This window comes from Camelus bactrianus, chromosome 18 (genome assembly GCF_048773025.1).
Source record: "Camelus bactrianus isolate YW-2024 breed Bactrian camel chromosome 18, ASM4877302v1, whole genome shotgun sequence".
NCBI classification, from domain to species: domain Eukaryota; kingdom Metazoa; phylum Chordata; class Mammalia; order Artiodactyla; family Camelidae; genus Camelus; species Camelus bactrianus.
Window position 1 is genome coordinate 35,280,989 of NC_133556.1, and position 20,360 is coordinate 35,301,348.

General features: G+C 45.8%; 1 protein-coding gene across 3 annotated transcripts in view; it reads right to left on the reverse strand.

The window, feature by feature from the left end:
* Window positions 1-20,360, reverse strand: part of CPPED1 (calcineurin like phosphoesterase domain containing 1) — a 182,231-nt gene that overhangs the window by 72,560 nt on the left and 89,311 nt on the right. The window lies entirely within an intron of this gene.

Sequence of the window (20,360 nt, forward strand, 5' to 3'; positions counted from 1 at the left end):
TGTGAACAGTGTATTTGTGTAGTAAATGTACATTATCAGTATATGATAAATAAGAACGCAGCATATGTGACATCCAGAATCTTTTCAAGGACAACTCACATATAGAATACATTATTAACCCATTTGTCATAACCAGCACAGGAAAGCACTAGGGAACAAGGAGAGAGAGGGAGACGAGGCGAAGGACTTTGGGAGAGATGAAGAAGGCTGAAAGAAGTAGTTTGAGGCCTGTACAAACAGCCATAGGACAGACAGCACATGTCTATGAAAAAACAATGTTTATGGAGCTCTGACCAGGACGGCATGTTCAACACTTAACGTACCTCTTCCTCTGCAAACTTAGAGCCGTGACGCATAAAATACGAAAAAGAAGATCAAAGGACAGAGGTAGCTTCAAAACCAAAATAAATGCCGTTATGGACCAGAAAGAAAGCAGGAAGGCAGAGTAATGAGTACAGTTACAATGTTCCTGGGAGCTGAGCTCTCACAAGGTAACTGAGACTAAAAGCACTTTCTTGGAGATGAGGAAATAAAGTCTGGCTCCCAGGTCAGAACAAGGGGGGCGTTAATACCTCTGTTTACGGAAGGAGACTGAAGGAAACCACTGTTGCCCTGCCCTGGGCCAGGGTGGTGCTGGGCTGGTGTGGTCAACAGGCGCTCCAGAAAAAAAAAGACCCGATTTGGAATGTTTACTAATTTCCACGGCATAAATATGCTCACGATGGCCAGTTTCAAATGACCAACATGATGTCACTGAACCAGAAGTGGGAAGAGATGCCCAGAGCACACCATCACAGAGTGCTTCCACCACCCAGACACGAGAGCCAGACACAACCAGAGAGCAGGGATGAGGGTAACACGGAGCGAGATAATTAGAAAATGGCAAGTGTTCAGTGTATTTATTACCTTTGCTTCTTAGTATAATTTATTTAGTGCTGAGTCTGTATAATTAAATTTTAATAATGGCTGTTTAACAGCCAGCTCACAAAATTCCTTAACATTTAATCACCGGCTTTATGTGCTGGTGGGAGCTGTCTCCGGCACAGCCCTGGGCAAGGGCTTACAGCAACCCACGGGTCTTGACGCAGGCTCAAGTCTAGGAACTGAAACATGTTTTCCCGGGACTGCTGCGGGGCCAGGACCCTACAGCACTGTTACAAGACCTGGTCTCGGATGGGGGCTGGGGTGGAAGTAGCCAGAGCCACCAGACAGGGAGACGCTTCGTCAACAGGAGCAGCGAGGGGAGAACAACCCCCAAATAGCTCTTACTCATATTGAATTTGAAGCAAATCTTACCACCCATGAAAATCTCACACGAAGTTAAGGCAGTCTACAAACTCTTCAGTCAGGAACAGGAATCTGCTTCAGGTGAAATCAATGGTATAAAACTGTCTGAGAAATATTTAAGTGTTTAGGATATCAAATAGCCTCAGTAAAGGGCTAACATACATAAAGAAGAAGAAGATGTTATGAAGCAAAACAGGTGCGAACGGAATGAGAATAGGTGATGATGAAAATTCAGAAATGGTGGACGTGAAAGATGTAACAGTTAAAATTTTAAAACAAACTCTCCATAAATGGAATAAATCCTAGACTGGACACTAATCAGGCAGGGGATTCGTGAATTAAAAGGTAGAATTGAGAAGCTGAATCAGAAAACAACACAGAGACCCAGACACAAGCAACATGAGCGAGCAGCTCAAAGAACCCAAAGCATGAGCCAGGTATCAGTGGGTGCCAAAGAGGCACTGGGCGAGGAGCAAGGAGGGAATAACAGGCAGAATATCTGAACAAACAGTAGCTGGGAATTTTCCGGAAAAGAGGAACATATGGGTCTTCAAATGAAAAGCGCTAAGTAGAATAAATAAAAATCAATTCATACCGACATATATCATGGTAAATTATAGAGCATCAAAAATAAAAATCTTAAAAAGATATCATGGCAAAAGTATTATAAAGGAAAGACCATCAGACAGAGAGCAGGCATCTCGGCAATAACAGGGTCAAGGAGTAATACCTTCAAGATGCTGAGGTTAGGTAACTACGAGCCTCAAATTTTGTACCTGGCTAAGGCATCATCCAAGTGTAACGGCAAAATAGATGCATGTTCGGACATGTCAAGACTAAGAGTTTAGCCACTTCCAAAAACGTTACACTAACATAAAGCAAAAACATTATGCTAAGTTAAAGAAGCCAGATGCAGAAGGCCAAGTACTGAATGACTCCATGTATAAGAAATGTCCAGAACAGGCTAATCCACAATGAAACAAAGTACATTAGTGGTTCCTGGGAGAAGAGGAGAAAGAGGGAGTGGGGACTGACTACTAATGGGCACATGGTTTCTCTGCAGAATGGTAAAAATGGTCTGGAATTAGTGGCAATGGTTGCACAACCTCGTGAATATATTAAAACCACTGAATTCTGGAGTAAACTGTGTGGTACGTGAATGACACAGCTCAATAAAAAATGCAAAAAGTTGTATGGGAAGGAGAGGGGGCTAGAATGATTCATGTGGTAATGGATTACAGTTGGAGACATCACCATGAACTCATGTTTAGCTAAACATCAAAACCCTGTTCACATGTGGAAATATTTATAGATGTGTACATACACGGTGAGTATGCAGACACACTTCTTTGCTGTGTCAGGTGAGAGTGTCTGCTAGAAGCCAGGACATATACTAGCAATGAGCACGCCCAGCACCCACATCTTGGTTTCTAATACCATTCACCAACAAAAGGAACTATGGGTCCTTGGAGAAATGGCTGACTTCTAAGACTGGGGGAGGAAATGTATTAAAAAAAAAAAATCCATGAGTTCATACTCATACAAGTAAATGACTGAATAAATAAATAAATGTGGGGGAAAGAGACAAATATCCCACACACAGAAGAATAACAAATCATTTATGCATAAATCTCTCCTTCAAGGAGGCGGAGTATAACTCCCCACCCTTGGCTATGGGCTGTTCACAGCAACTTCCTTCCAAAGAGTATAGTGTAAAGAGGGGTTTAAAAAAATAAAAGTAACTTTACAGGAGAGGAACTGACAAAGATCAGCGGTGATGAAAAGTCATGGTGATAGTATGTACCTTGACATGACTGGGATTAAAACGGCAATTTACCTGTGTGGTCTTCCTCCCCCAAACCCATAATTCCAGCTCGAGAAAAACATCAGACAGATCCCAACAGACATTCTATGAAATACTTGACCAGTACTTCTGAAAACTGTCAAGGTCCTCAAAAACAAGGAAGGTCTAATAAATGCTCATAGCCGAGAGGGGACTAAGGCGGTATGATGACTAAATGTAATGTAGTACGCAACGTCGGGTCCCGGAGCAGAAAAAGCACATTAGGTAAAGAGTATGAGAATCTAATTATGGACTTTAGTTAATAAAAATGTATCAGTATTGGCTCATTAACTGTAACAAATGTACCATACTGCTGAGGATGCTAATGACGGGAAAGGGAAAGGCGGGGGAGGGATAAATTAGGAGTTTGGGATTAGCAGATACAAACTACTATACAAAAACAGAGAAACAACAAGGTCCTACTGTATAGCACAGGGAATTACATACAGTATCTTGTAATAACCTATAGTGAAAAATAACATGAAAAAGTATATATATATATACACACACACACACATGTATAACTGAATCACTATGCTATATACCAAGAACAACATTGTAAATCAACTATACTTCAATTTAAAAAATTTGTGGGGAAAGTTGGGTACAGGGTATACAGGAATTATCTGTATTATCTTTGTAATTTTTATGTAAATCTACAATTGTTCTACATTTTAAAAGTTGATTAAAAAAATGGATAATTTCTAAAAGAATTGAAATGGAACACATAGCTTTCAATCAGCAAAGAGGGAAAAAAAAATCACAACTACAGCAAACAAGCTTTAAATGTTACTAACACCAAATGTGGGCTCTGGTGCAAAGAAACTGGATCACTCCTACAGTGCTGATGGGAATGTAAAGTCATACAGCAACTCTAGAAAAACAGGCTGGCGGCTTCTTACACAACTGAATGTGTACTTATCATACGATCTAGTGATAGAACTCTTCGAAATATATCCCAGAGAAATAAAAACTTAACGTTCATTCAAATGTCTGTACACAGATGTTCAGAGCAGCTTTACTTGTAATAGCCAGAAATTGGAAACAACCTAAACGGCCTTCAGTGGGTGAACGGTGACATTGTGGTACATCCACACCATGGGATACTATTCAGCAATAAAAAAGCAATCAACTACTGACACATGCAACAGCGGATCCATACTGTGTGATTCTACGTACATGACATTCTTGAAGTGACAAAACTATAGATATGGTTGCTAGGAGTTAGGGACGGGGATGAGGGGGGTTGGGACTGGGTGTGGCTACAGGAGGGTAGCAGGAGGGATCCTCGTGGTGATGGAACTGTTCTGCACTTGGCAATGATTCAAAAAGGCATGAAGGAAATACATTCAAAATGTTTACGGCAGCTGCTTCTGGTCAGTAGGATTCTGGGGGACTCTGAACAGAGGGCTCTTTATAGACTAGCCACTCTCTGGCGGCAGGAACTGAGACCCACCTGTGGGCAGGTGTGACTGTCTGCTAGCTGAGGTCCACAGCTAGGGATGGAAAGGAAGGTGACCCAGGCTTCCCCACTTAAAATAGCCCAGGGCGGGGAGAAACAGCTACTTCCACTTACTGCCATTAGGGTGCAAACAGATACAACTCATTTCAGAGGGTAATTAGGTGCTATTTGGTTTTATTGTGTAGTTCCCTTGACCCAATACCACTATTTTCACATAAAGTGATGCTTCAGAAGTACCCAGAGAAGAGTCCAGAGGTGTAGGTGTGTTGGGTCAGTGGGCATAAACATACAGTCTTCACTGAGGCACAGTTTGTAACGTTCATTTATGGGAAACTGGATAAATTATAGTATATATATATATTTTTAAAGGTAGGTTTACATGTACTGGCATTGAAGAGCCCCAAATATATCATTAAGTATGGACAGCAAGATGTAAAAAAAAGTGTCGTGTGATCCTGTTTTTTGTAAAGTAAAGATAACGTACAGGTAAGAGGGTGTGTGTGTGCATGTAACTGTACCCCCAACTGCATGGGAGAGAAACAGACACGAAACTCCTGATCCTGGCGATTTCACGGCCAGTGTGGTGGGGTGGAGTGAGGCGGGGGTGGGGTGGAGAGCACCTTCTGCATTTTTATTACTGTAATGCCTGCAGTGATCACAGATTAATCTGGAGATCACAAACATCACGGTGACATGGACCAGGAGAGGATGACGGGAGGGGCGGGGGTGCCTCCCACAAGTGCCGGAGCCGTGTGGCCAAACGCTGCAGCTGCAACCGCTGGGCTGGGTGTCTCGCCGTAGACGGGGGAGGGATCACTCAGACTAGAGGGCCGTGGAAACGACTGCTTCCTCCACTGCCCTCCCGGGGTTTCAGAGCCGCACGGCCTGTGCCCTTGGAGGCCCAAATGCGAGTGCGCCTGATGAGACCCACCTCGGGAAGCCCCTAACGGCCGGTCGGAAAGCACTTGGTATTATTGTTATTTTGTTCGATGCTAAACTATGTTTATGAAATTTGGCTCTTTATGCCTAATTCGTCATTGCAAAATGTACTATTCTGGATGGTATGTGTGCCATTTTTGAGAGTAGCTCGCATTAGCCGTAATTAGCTGTAAAAACTCATTTTTGGTTTAAATTTCACGCCATATTTATTGGCACTCGCAGAGACAGGAGCGTTCACGGGGACTGCTCGAGGGACGGGCAGGCCTTTCAGAGCGGGTCTCGGCGGACTGTGGATAGCCGGGCTTCTCGGCAATAAGCGTGTCCCATCCATTTCACGCCCCAGGCCCCCCAGGGCCCAAGTCATTTTTAATGTCCCAAGTCACAGAAAATGTGACCGAATGAGGATTTTTAGACCAGCAAAGATGCCTAAAGAGGACTAGAAATATAGATGAAAGAGGCTGCCAGCGAGCAGAGCCGTTGTGTTCAGGACCTTTCTGCTCCTGGTGAAACAGAGTCCCCGCCAACACCCCCACCCCAAATTATAACGAGGCACCCGACAGTCTGGAGTCCTGAACAGGGAAACCACGCAATGGCCATATGACAAATTTATAAAGCGATGATCAGGCAGGAGGCTGAAGTCTGGCTCAAGGTAGGGACGTATGAATGAGTCCCCATTCTCCTGGGTTCTGGGGCCGAGTTCAAGGCCCTTGGATAGTCCTGGTTGGCCCAAGTGAAAGAGAAACACAGGGATGAGAGACTCAGGTGGGAGGCGGGGGAGTCTCTCCTTGGGTTGGAACCAGAACCAGAAGCCTGGTATCTGGTACTGGGAGTTTCTGAGTCTGTTCCCCACCTCCTGGGAAATCCAGGAGTCCCTGAACCCCGGGCATGTCATCTCCTAGTCCTGTCCCAAGCGTGGGCAAACACTGAGGCAGAGCGGGTCGAGGATGGCTTGGGAGGAGGACAGTGGCAGGACACTAAGGACTTTCACCCACCATGTCGCCGAATCCTCCCAATGGACCTATGCCCTAGGGACCCAGGAACTGTCTCCACTTTACAGGTGAGAAAACTGAGGCCAGAGAAGTTGAGAAACTAAGGCAAAGTTACTCTGTTAGAAAACAGGGCAGCCAGCGTCAGAACCCGGGTGTTCGGGTGTCAGAGCCCAAGCTGTCAATTGGCCGTGCAGACTCAGGTTCTGCCCTTGGGGACCTTGGACAGGACACTGACCCTTGTTGAGTCTCAACTTCCTCATCTGTAAGACAAATAACAACACCTATCTCATGGTGGCAGCAAGGTTTGGAGGAAGACACGGATGCTGGTAAACAGTAGGTGCTCATCAGCCCTCTTCCAGTGCAGGGCCAACTGCTCACTGCTGGGGTGGGACATGGACACACACACACACACACACACACACACACACACACACACGACCAGCTGGCCAAGCCATGCACAGGCTCCTGAGTTACAATCCTGCCCCGAGGACTTGCAAGTTTTACCCATCTTGGTTTTCTATTAGCTTTTGATGGGGACGCATTGATTCGCAACTCAATGGAGGTAAGGAATGTATTAATAAATCATGGTTTCCCTGACGGGGGATTGATTTTAGCAGTGTTTTCAAGAGTTGTGCAGAATTTCCATTCGGGCTGTTCATCTGTCATCTGTGGCCGACATGCCTCTCCGGTTCCTTAATTGAGTATTACGTATAGATTGTTTTTGAATTATGAACTGCTGTAAGGAGATGACAAGCATCTTCTTAAATTACTACCAGAAGTATTCCCAGCAGAGACAGCCCAGGCAACAGCAGAAGACAGGGCTTCCGTGACATTAGCTTCGCATTTATTTTTCCATGGTGTCAAGTCATGAAGAGGCTATAAAAGCTATTTTTGAGCTGTCTTGATTCAAATTCACTTCAAATCACTCAGAGGGTTTGGGTGCAATCTCCGTAAAATTTAATATTCTAATATTGGAAACCTGTCCCAAGTTAATCAGGAGATTGGAACGCACCCTGGTACAATTTTGTTATTTAAAAACTGGCTTCTGTCCTGCCTTTAGTGTTACTTAGGCTCGGAAAGCTATAAACAGATTCTAATTGGACAGTTTTTACTCTTACCCTGCCTGAGTACACATTTATGAAAGTGCTCTGCGTCGTTACGTTGCCAGCTGTAACAGTGAAAACTGTGTCACAAATCATTAATCACAATCAATTTATTCTGTCTTGGCAGCAAAGAAAAAAATGTGACTCATAAAAGAAACAAAGAAAAGGAAAACAAAAAAAAGCAGGCTGGTGTGAACATACAGAAAGCAGCTACTAATCCCCCCTGCAGGTAAGGAGTTTCCTCGGCAGGCAGCCAAGAGGCAGGCCTGGAGACGGCAACCCCTGCCAGCGGCCGGTGGCCTGGGATGGCCATGAGGTGAAGGGGGAGAAACAGATGCTTCTTAAGCCAGGCAGCAGGTCAGCTGCTAATTTGATATCAGGGCTGAAGTCTCACCTGACTCATTCAGTAAGACATTCTTCACTATTAAGTTACGATTTTGAGTTGCCTATTTGGGAGTTCTAGATTCCAGTATAATCACTCTCAGAATTTCACTGGCAGGTATCTTTCCAGATGCCCATGGCCCATGGCTGTCAGGGACCATGGAGAAAGGAAACGGCCTGGCCCCCTTCTCTGGGTGAGGCGGGATGCTGTTTCTTCAGCCAATTCAAGGTAGTAAACATTTGCTGAGCTTCCTCTTGATGCCGGGTGTTGGTGGAAACTAGTGGAGCACCCAGCTCAACCATTCCTAGCAATTAAGAATGTCAAATCTACAGCTGGGTCGTAGGGTAAAGCACTTTCATAGTAAAATGCAGAAATTGAAAATAACACCCCTGTTATTAGCATCTTCGGGAATATGGTACACCGGCTCTGAGCTGAGCACTTTGCACACGCATCACCTCAGTTAAGCCTCATAAGGACCCCCAAGAGGAAGATACAATCCCTTTTTACAGATGATGGAATGAGGCACAGAGAGGTTAATTATGTGCCCAAGGTCACACAGCTTGGATCTGTACCTAAATCAGACTGACTCGAAAGTAGACTGTCTACCACCCTAGAGGTACGAAGTGCCAAGGATCATGGGTGGTGCTGGGGCCCAGTGAGAAGGCTTCCTGGAGTGAGTGGCTTTGATGTAAACACACCCTCAGCTTGAAGGAGAGGAGAAACAGAAGCAGAAGAAGAGGAGGAGGAGGAAGACGGGAGGAAGAGAAGCAGCAGATTGCTCATTCCAGACAGTGTTCTGAGCAGCTTCACTTTATTTTTTTTAAAAAAAACTCACTGAATCCTCACAATTTCCCTATGAAGAAACCACAGTTACTACCCCCATTTTGCAGATGGGAAAACTGAGATGCAGAGATGTTCAGTAGTCAGCCTAACTCGGCCTGTACGTGACAGGGCTGGGACCTGAACCCAGGAATCTGGCCCCAGTCAGTGCTCTGAACCAAAACACCCGCCAAGCGGAGGTGAAAGAAGGGCCCACCGGGGAAGGGGCACACCACGGGCAGAGGACAGCAGCCGGGCGCGCTCAGGAGGCCGCAGGAGCTAAGCAGCAGTGGCTCTCGCTGACTGGCCGCCAGCATTTCCTCTCCAGCCTTTCGAATCCTCACCAGACACCCAGCGTGGGAGAAGTGGCTTGTTTCCCAGGGCAGCAGGTGGCAGCTCCAGGATTCCAGGTCAGATTCTGGCTCAGCTGGAGAGGGAGGCGTGGCTGGGTAAATGCATGCTTCCCCCTCTTGGGTACAGCTTAAGGTGGAGCTGAAGAACCAGAAACTGCACTTATCGGATCAGTTTTAACATGCGGACCCTCCTGGACACCATCACCAAGGTCAAGGTCACGAACACATCTCCCTCTTTCAGTTTCCTTCTGCTTCTTTGGAGTCACTCCCCCTCCTCCATCCCTGTCCCAGGCAATCACCGACTTGCTCTCTGTTCCTATGGATAAGTTTGGATTTTATATAAATGAAATCATACACTGAGCACCTTTGGAGGGGAGGGGTCTGGCTTCTTTCATTCAGCCTAATTTTGAAAGATTTCATGAAAGAATCATGAAAACATGACTTTGAAAGATTCTCCCGTGTATCAATAGTTCATTTTTTCATTGCTGAGAAATATTCCATTGTCCAGATACCCCATAATTTTTTTTCAAAAAAATTCAAACACTCGAGTTGTTTCCAGAATTGCCTCAGCAATTTGATGAAAACTCATAGACCAGTAAGTTTGGATCTATTTCTGAACTCTCTTCTGTTTCACTCATCTCTGTGTTTATCGTTTAATACCAAATGCCAAACAGTCTCGAACACTGTAGGTTTTATAGTTAATCTTGAAATCAGGTAGTCTAGGTCTTTCCACTTTGTTCTTCTTTTTCAAAATTGCTCTGCTACTATAGGTACTTTGCATTTCCACAGAAATTTTAGAATCAGCTTGTGGGTTTCTACTCAAAATAAAACTCCAGGAATTTTGATTGGCATTATGTTGTATCACACAGATCAATTTGGGGAAAATGCCATATTAACAAGCCTTCCATTCCATGTACATGGTCTATCTTTCCGTTTACATAGGTCTTTAATTATTCTGTAATGTTTTGTAGTTTTTAGGGCAGAGGCCTTAGACCTCTCTTCTTATTCCTAGGTATTCTGTGGGGTTTGGTGCTAATGTAAATTGAATTATTTTTACAATTTCACTTGAAAATTGTTTGCTGCTAGTATATAAGAAGACAATTGACTTTTGTCTATTAATCTTATATCTTGGGACCTTGTTAATTTTTTGGTTCTAGTAATTATTTTGTAGATTCCTACGATTTTCTAAGTAAACAATCAGATTATCTACAAATAGGAGCAGTTTTACTTCTTCTTTTGAATCTTATGCTTTTTCTTGCTTTCTGTCATAGCTGGAATCTCCAGTAAGACATAAAACAGGAGTCCTGATCTCAAGGGAATAATTTAGTCTTTCACATTCCCATAGTTTAGGCTTTTGATATGACTATCAAATGACCCTTCAGAAAATGAACCAATTTAAATTCCCATCAATTGTTTTGGCAATTTGGGGTCTTTCGTGGTTCCAGATAAATTTTGGAATTATTTGTTCTAGTTCTGTGAATAGTGTCATGTGTATTTGGACAGGAGCTGAATTGGATCTGTAGACTGCTTTGGGTAGTGTGGCCATTTTGATAATGTTGGTTCTTCCAATCCAAGAGCACAAGATATCTTTCCGTTTCTTTGTATCATCTTCAATTTCCTTCATCGATGTTTTAGTTTTTGGAGTATAGGTAACCTCCTTGGTTAGGTTTATTTCTAGGTATTTTGTTGTTTTTGTTGCAATGTAAGTGTTTACGCCAGCTATAAAATTCTGGTTTTTGAAGTGCAAAAAAAAAAAAAGGGGGGGGGATGAAGGGCCACAAACGGCAAAATATCTTCCTTTTTGTGGGTGAGTTGTATTCCATTGCATATATGTGCTACATCTTCTTTATCGAGTCATCTGTTGATGTGCACTTAGGATGCTTCCGTGTCTCAGCAATTGTAAACGGTGCTGCTTTTATCAGTGGGGTGCATGTATCTTTTTGAATGAATGTTTTTGTTTCTCTCAGGTATATACCCAGCAGTGGAATTGCTGGGCCATGTGGTGGTTCTGTTTTTAGGCTTTTGAGAAACCTCCGCATTGTTTTCTCTAGTGGCTGCACCAATTTACATTCCCACCAACAGTGTGCAAGCTTCTCTTTTCTCCACAGCCTCGCCAACATTTGTTACTTGTGTTCTTTTTGATGATGGCCATTCTGACAGGTGCGAGCTGGTGTCTCACTGTGATTCTGATTTGCATTTCCCTGATATTGGTGATGCTGAGCAGCTTTTCATGCTCCTGTTGGCCATCTGCATTTCCTCTTTCGGAAAAATGTCTGTTCAGTTCGTCTGCCCATATTTTAAATGGGTTGTTTGTTTGCTTTTTAATTGAAGAACGGTTGATTTTAAATGTTAACAATAAATTAAAAAAATAAAAACCAAATAAATAAATTCCCACCAAGGGTGTGAGAGTTTTGGTCACTGAGATTTTCATTCTTGCCGATCTTGGGAGGAAGAGCCTTGTCAGGATTAAAAGGGAGACTGCTCAGGACAACGTACAATACGCTCCTGTTTATCCAGAGCTTCTGAGTAACTGCTGTGGCTGTTTCATCATCACCATGCTGGATAACCCCCCCATCTAATTCTTAACGAAGCCCTTTCACATGATTTATTCTGATGGACTCTGACGGCGCCCCTGCTAGGCCCCTTGACAGGCCGGTGTGTCCATCCTCCAGCTGCTGGGCAGGCTGGCTGCTAATGGCTCACAGCTGCCCTTCTCTGGAGACCTGCGTGCCTGACTCAGGAGGTCACCTCCCTTGGGGGGGTGGGGGTAGGGGGAAGGGGCACAGCTCATGACTGAATGACACGAGGGTTCAAAACATCAGCCCCCCGACCATGCATCATATGATTCCGTTTGTATGAAACGTCTGGAACAGGCAAGTCTATAGACACAGGAAGTAGACTCCTAGGGCGGAGAAGGAGGGAGAGGAGGAAACGGGGGAGGGATGACTGAAGGAACCAGGTTTCTTTACAGGGTCATAAAAGCAGCTGTCACTTGTTGAAGATCTGCTATGGGCCGGGCACCAGGAACAAGCCTCATTATGTGTATTAATTTTAAGACGTCAACATTCTCAGAATGTATTACTGCATCTGGGGGTGGGGGGGGAGCACCTCTGTGGCGGGACCCGTGCTCTGGGTGGAGCTCCTGGTAGACCAGGCTGAAGTCTGACTCTAGCTGAGCACATGCCCTTCCTAGCTCTGTCGCCTGCCCTGCCCCGTGTCCTACTTCCCTGCTCCCTCACACGTCCTCCAACCCCATCTCAGGCTCTGCTTCCAGACAGCCTGACCTAAGACAGTCAGATCCACTGGACCCCTTGCCGCCTCTACTGCTCCACCTGTGAGTCACGGGAACAGCTCCAGGGCTCCCCAGCCGCCTGGCTTCTGCCGCCGCCTACCCACTTTAAAAACAACAAAGACCTGTTAGAGCCGGGCTTGTTCTTTTTCAGAATGGTTTTAAAATTTCTTTTCTACTATTTATCTTTGTTTTTCTGCCTTCAAAAGTAATGCATGCCTTAGGAGAGCAGTTGAATAACTATGGTACACACACAGCCTTAAAAAAGACTGAGGAAGATCTCCATGAACTGATATGGAATGATTGCCAAGAAAAATGTGAATACTGTGCAAAAAAGGAATCTATGGTAGCTTACCTTTTGTACAAGGGAAAAATAAACACATGATGCATGCAACTTAGCCTCAAAGAGATCGGGAAAATGTTACACATATCTGCAACATCTCTTGCAAATAATAAAAAAAAATTAAGCAATTGGGGTAAAATGCCAGATAAATCTGGGTAAAGGGTATACAGGTGTTCTTTTTACTTGCAACTTTTCTGTAGGCTTTGAAAATATTTCTGCATAAAGTTTTTTTTTTCCAAAAAGCAATCCATGCATTCTTGCTAAAAATAAAATAAAATATTGTAAAATCCAGAGCATTTAAAAAAAAAAGGAGGGAAATCTCTTGAAATCTCTCTTCTTATTTTAGGAGTTCAGTGTGTATTGTCCAGATAACTTAAATGTCTATACTGATAAAACATATTAGATATAGGTCTAGAGAAATACACACATACATATAATTTCACAAAAATGGGATCTGCTATCTATGGATTTGCAACTTGCTTTTATTCACTGAACAATATATCTTTTAATTATTCCCCTCAGGACATATAGCTCTATCTCAGAGCTACCTTATAAACCCCTGAAAACTATTTGCAGTATGCAAAATCCAGGCTGTCAGATGATCATTCTGTACTTTAAACTGGGAGGTCATTTTGTTCAGAGCTTTCGGCCCTCAAGGGACTGCTCAGGTACTTGGGGACACTCAGTGCAGCTTCTTGGAGAGCCTGGGGGGCCTGGGGGGGATGACCCGCAGGGAGGAAGGCGTCTCTGTGCCCAGTCCCCGTGGCCAGGTCTCTGAGGAGGCCCATCTGGTTCTGTTTACTGTAAGATCATGAGCACAATAAGAGACTCTCTCAGGTTAAAAAGCACCCGAGCCAACAGCCCTGCGGCTGTGTGACTTGACCTGGGGTGGGGGTGGGGGTGCTGTGTAACACACAGACATCTGCTCACCTCAGGTCCGGGCCCAGATGCCAGGTCCACGAGCCGGGAAGCATCTGGCTTGTCTTGAGGATTCATAGCCCCTTCTTGGGATTCTCTCTCCCCCCACCTCTCTCTCCCTCTGTTTCACTTGGGTAGGAAGTAACGGCCCAGTTACTGAAACGACCTTCAGCCACGGCCAAGAGATTTCTTTTCTCTAGAGTATGAGCTGATATTAGAAGAGATCTCTTTTGTTTTAAAACTTCCCCCCACTTTTGTCTCCTAATAAAATAGCCATGTAAATTCCACTTTCGCCACCCCCGCTCCACAAAGAATCATCGACAAAAATGATATTTTTCCCTTCCCAGGGCTCCTCCGAGTTGAAACTATGAGAAGGGGGGAGTGGGGATGAAGCTACAATTCTCTCAGTAGCAGAGAAGTGGCTCAGAGAACACCAAGGGATGGAATGTTTCCAGCTCAATCAGGATGGAAGAGGTTCTGCCTTAAAAGTTCCAAAGAGGAGCGGGTGGAGAGAGATGCACTGGTCAGTCACCACGCTGACACCCAGAGCGGGTTGAGAGGGGCCCAGTTCCTGTTTCTGACACGTCCGCACTTCCACCCATCACACCCCACTTCCACCTGTCAAGGCCTCGGCCTTCTCTGCCTTTGGGGCACGTGAGCTCACAGTCCCGGGACAGAGTGGTGCTGCTGGAGAATAATTCCTCTCGGGCCTGGAGGTGCCTGGCTGCCCTCAAGCATCTGAAGCCCCCAGAAGCAGCAGCACAACATGACTTCCCACCTGGAACTGAGGCTTAATTACACTCTAACAACCTTCAGACTCACCCCACCTTATATTTTTTTCTACATGGGAGGTAAGCTCAACTTTTTAATTTTTCCCTTTCTGAATGACTTGGAAATTCAAAACCTGTGTGGAATATGCAAGGCGAAGGCTGTATTTTATTAATACAAATTATTTGGTGGCCAGAAAAACAGTGGCAGGTTGGGGTGGAGGCTCAGGGAACGCGGGCTTGGACCTCAGCTTACTATTGCCAAGCTGTGTGAGCCTGTCATGTCCATCAATCTCTTTGAGCCTCCATTTTCCGCATTTGGAAGGGAGGACTAACATCAACCACCACCACCCCCACCGCCCCCGGTTTAGAGATGTGTCCGAGGTCACACAGCAGGGAGCTGCACGTGGCGGGCTCAGGCAACGCTTAATAATGAGACCTTCCTCTCACCCTTCTCTAAGTATCTGATCAGAAGATCTTTTTTTCATTTGCACAAATTACATCTTTTTCACTATTCATAATTTCCTCTTTATTTTTAAAAGAAGACAGCAGGCTTGCGAGTGAGATGGAGCGTGGGGCACACATTAAGGTTTCAATCCAGAATGGACAATTTTCAAGATTTTCCATTACCCAGTTTCCATGCCCTATCTTAAACACAGCTGTCAGGACAAGAGGCTCATTAACAAGATTGTTTCGACTGACGGCATGTTCATGTATCAAATTGGAAATCTGTCCAAAAATACTTGAGGGAGGTAGATGGAGGTGGTGGCAAGCCACGGAAGGGAGATGTTTTGCAGTGTTGAAGATGAAACTTACTGGGGGGCAAGTGCTGTAGCTCAGATTCGAGCCAGGGGGTCCAGAAGAGGATCACTGTGGCCAGTGAAACATGAGGGTCCTGGGAGGGTCAATTTCTGGTTTAAAAACTGGGGAAAGATTCCGATCAGGCGGAGACGCCTTAAGAAGCATGGCATTTGCCTAATTAGTGCGCTTTTCCAGGAGCCCTTTCAACAGCAGCCTTCCCTGGGCTCTGTCCACGCCCTTCTCTGCTTGCTGGAGGACCGCGCCCCCTCTGCTATAACCTCGGCAACCCTACCTGCCAAGGACCCCGAATCATTTCCCAACCCAGACTTAGTTCTCCTGCTGCTCGGAGGACCTCTCTTTCTGCTGTCCCAGCAAGTACTGGAAACTCACTCCTTCCGCCCCAATGCCCACTCCTCCTCGTGGGCTTCCCTGGGGCAGCACACAGCCACCTGTCAGGGATGTGGGCCGCGTGTCCCCTTGGTTTTTCTGCCTGAACCTACTCACAGTCCCTTCTGCTCTCCATCCTCAGGCCTACTGGCCATCTGGCCTACTCTCCTTTTTGGCCAACAGATGTGTCATGATGGCATGCAGCTGTCAGTGGCTTCAACAAGCAAAGGGTGTGCTTTTATTTACCAATGACCTATCCATTCCATATAGGGAAAGGAGGCCAGCCATCAGGGTGGGTGCAACTGCTCAAGGATATCATCAAGAATCCAAGCTCCTTCTGTCCTGCTCTGTCAACTTCAGCTTGGGGCTTTGTCCTCAAGACTGCAGGATGGCTGCAGGGCTTCCAGGCATTACAACCAAGTTCCAAGCACAAAGAAGAGAGAAAGGGCACTGAAAAGCTTTCCAGGAAGCTCCACTTGCGAAATTTCAGGACTGGGACATGTAGCTGAAGTGAGAGGAAAGGGGGCAGTGCACAACCATTGAAGGAATGACACAGCAATTGAGGACAGGACAAACTGGCTAGAACCAAGATGGTGGAAGATTCGACTCCCAGTAGACCTTGAGCCTCATGGCACACCTGTAGGTGCCATGACGGTCCTAGGCTGACCATAAACAGTCAAAAAGTGGGCGAGGGGGCGTTTCCTGGAAATCCTCGCCCCTTCCCCAAAGTAGTTGGAATAATCCTCTTCCTCATTAGCATACGAAATTACGGAGCCCATAAAACCTAACAACGCCACACCTCGTGGTCGCTCTTGCTCTGTCACGTTCTCTCTCGCCTTCTGGGACGGCCCACACTCTGTCTATGGAGTGTGTATCTACTTTTACTTCAAACTAAACACTGCACACCTCTCGGCTTCTCTCCCTCTCACCTTTCTGAGATGGCCCACATTCTGCCTATGGAGTGTGTATCTCCTAAGCTGATCTCCCTTCTGAGTGAGACAGACCGCACTCTGTCCATGGAGTATGTGTCTCTCTAAACAAACTTGCTTTCACTCCACCATGCCTTGCTCTTGAATCCCTTCCTGCTCGAGGCAAGCACCTGTTCTCCCCAACAGCTTCACCGTAGGTGCAAGGGGGTCTGGAACGGAGTGTTTCCAATCTGTCACACTGGTGTCCTGAACAAAACCAAGGAAGGAAGGAAGCGAAAATGCATCTTGGACAGACTGCAAGGTTGTCTTTCTAAAATGCAAAACCCGAACGTGCCCCTTCACGTAGAACTGGCCCATGCCTCTCCATCGCCTTGGGGCTGGATCTGGCTCCTGTTCCCTGTCATCTGACACCTGAGCCCCACTCTAGGCCCTGAGCAACTTGAGTGTCAGCTCCAATACATGCCCGGCTGTTCTGGGGCTCCAGCCTCAGCCCCCTCTCCGCCCTGTGTCCTGAATGCCCTCTTTCTGTGCACATCTGCCCGATGACTCCTTACTCATCCTTTATGAACCTGCTTGCTCCTCTCCTCAGGGAAAACACCCCAGGCTGAGCTGGACCAAGCTGGCTGCCCTCCCTCCCATTCCTGGCACATTCCTTGACTTCTGTCCTGCAGTGTCTTGCTTTCACCCTGGTGTCCCCTCCTGGCCTGTGAGGACAGAGACCAAGTCTATTTAACTAGGTATCCATTCCCAGAATGAATATAATGCAGCTGCAGCTTCATAAATGACTGTTAGGAAATGAATGGTTGGATGGATAGATGGTTAGACAGCGAATGAATATAGGAAATTTGTGGCAACTCGTAAGCTGCATTTTAATAGGTGTCCTGCAGGAGACAAACCTCCCCTTTGCCAGCTTTACCTAAGGAAAAGTAGAGTTCCAGTCTGTTCTGATATTACAGAAGAACTGCCATGTTCCTTATAAGAGGAGGCCTGATGTTCTAACGAGATGATGGAATGAGCACCGATTTTGAAGCTTGTCTGTCACTTAAATGCCACATGACAAGCTACTTCACCTCCCTGAACACCCGTTTCCTTGAGTTTAAAAGGGGATGAGAGCAGACCCCTCACGGAGTTGTTGTGACTTGCAGAAATGATGTGTTTAACCCCAGCGCAGGCTCACTAATGCACAATGGGGACAAAACACTTTTTGGTGCTGTTTTTGAAATCAGTGGGAACGTGGGTTCTTTCTTCCTGGCCGAGGGACACAATGCTGGTTGCCTCACAGTATCCACGCTCTTCCTTCTTCTCTTTGCTAAAAGAATCCTGATTTGCTGGGGTGGGGAGGGGAACAGCCTAACTGGTAGAGCGTGCTTAGCCAAAGGCCCTGGGCTCAATCCTCAGTACCTCCATTTTTTAAAAAAAGCCCTGATTTTGTTCTGGGCAGTCACGGGCTTCATCCCCAGAACCAGGTAGGAGGCAGCTCTCTTCTCCCACGGGGCTGGGGCAGGGTCTGGCCCAGGTCTGCACATGGAGCTGTGGCAGGGTATTTGCTGGGCGGGGGTCTCAGGAGAGGTTTTGTTTCTTTTAAGAAGCCCCCTTTTCAGCTCCTTGGGGGCTGTCCGGTCTGAATGTGATGTCCAGAAGTACAGCAGCCATCTGAGACCCAAACTGAGGAAAGGGCGACATGCGGGGAGGGGCGCAGAATCCTGGCAAGGACCCGGCCCCTGACTTAGCCTGTCCCAGAGCCTGCCCCACCCGAGCCTTCTCCTTCCACGAGATAATAAACTGATCTGGGCGAGTTGGAGCTCTCTGTTATGTACAGCCAAAAGAACGAACACTGCCCTGTACTTTTTAGAACAGTAATGCTCCTTCTGGGGTGACCAGTTATCCGGTTTTAAATACACTATAATTTGACCTTTGGAGGCTCTTGCAAGTTAATGCAAGCGGTCCCAGGACATTTCCTTGACGAGGTGGGGTTCAGGAGGACTCCAACAGAACTGCTGTTCTGTCAGTGAGCCTCCTGACATCCTTTCTATGACTTGTGAAACTGCTTTCTCAAGCATCAAGCATTCAGTGGGACCCAAGGCAGGGCCCGGGAGGGGACCGCGGCTGGACAGCCTTAGGCCATGTCTGTATGACAGCTCGGAGGCAATCTGGAAGCGAGGAACAGACAACACACGTCAGAGGCAGAGTGCGCTATTAAGAGACCCAAAACGTGGCCCACTGAAAACAAAGAAAACCTCCTCCTTCCTCAGAACTTCAGTCTTGTGGGGAGAAGAGGTTGTTAAGTGGCACAATCTTTTGAAAATAATGGATGGCTCTGTAACAATTACCCTTAAATGCAAGTGTCACTGGAGATCGATCTTTTTTTTAAGTACCTAGACCAGGGGCTGGGAAACTACAGTTCATTGTCTATTAGCTTCTAAGGTGTGTGAACTAGGAATGCTTCTTCCATTTCTAAACGGCTACATTTAGGTTTATATAAGCACCTCCATATTGTCTTCAATTCTGCCTCTTGGCCCACAAAGCCTAAAATACTCACTGTCTGGCTCTTTACAGAAATAGTCAGCCAACCCCTGACCTAGACTTCACTACAGGGATTCTTTTAAATTATTTTTTTTCATTTTTTGAGAGACTTAGAAGATTCAGATGAATAAAAATATATACATATATAACATTTATAGTCTCACCACCCACTGATAATAAATACTAACATCTTATAAGATCTGCTTTCACAATTTTTAAGAAAAAATTGTAATTATATAATTTGTATACAATTATAGCCCACGTCCCCTCTGACCACGCCCTGCTGTCCCAGAGGCACTTGGTGTCACCTTTAAGGAATGGGCACTTTCGGCTAGAAGGTCAGTGGCCTCAACAAGGTTAAGAATGGCTATTCTATAACCTTGATCAGAAAACAGGAAACGGGGACACAGATCACAAAGCTTCCAAGTGTTGATGGATCAGTCACGCAAAAGGATTTCTTTCCCTTGAAAGCAGTCTTTGCCGTGATACGTGGGATCAGCACAGAGGAGGCAAACCCCGATGTACTGAGGTAATTGAATGGGTGCCCCCAAAGCTAACATCTGATGGAGTGATTTCATGAAGACCCAACCACGAAGTAAAGGTCGTTGTGAATTAAAGGAAGGAAGGGAGGGGGGGAGAATGAAGGAAGAAGGAAGGAAGGAAAGAGGAAAGAGAAAGGAAGGAGGGATGAAATGTCCCTGACGTGGAGGCCATCGACGGCAACAGGCAAAACGCAATTCGCACAGCCTTAAAGGGAGACCGCGCCGTTATCAAACAGGTCGCAAGCAAAGTACTTACACGTCTTTACATGTGATTTATGGAGAGAGGAATTTAAACATTAAAAACAAGACTCTAACATGCCATGAAGTCCCCACTCTAAGACTTCCACGTTGACTGTAATTCTCTAGTTCCCTCTCCGACTTGGCCCCTAGGACTGAGCTTCTTGAGGAAAAGACCAACACTTAATCATCTTGGTTCCCCTACTTTCCAAACGCAGAGAACATGCGCAGTGAGTGCTCAAAATGCAAAGATGAATGTAACAGTGAGCACAGTGCCCAATCCCAGCCTCAAGAGCTCCAACAACGCTGCCAATCAGAGTGCTGAACGCCTTCAGCAAAACATGCCTCGAGGTCACGCCTGGCTTTACTAACACCAATTTCAGGCACTTGTTTCATAAAATAAAAAATGTGTAAGCATTTTAAAATAAAAATTTCAAGATTTGGACC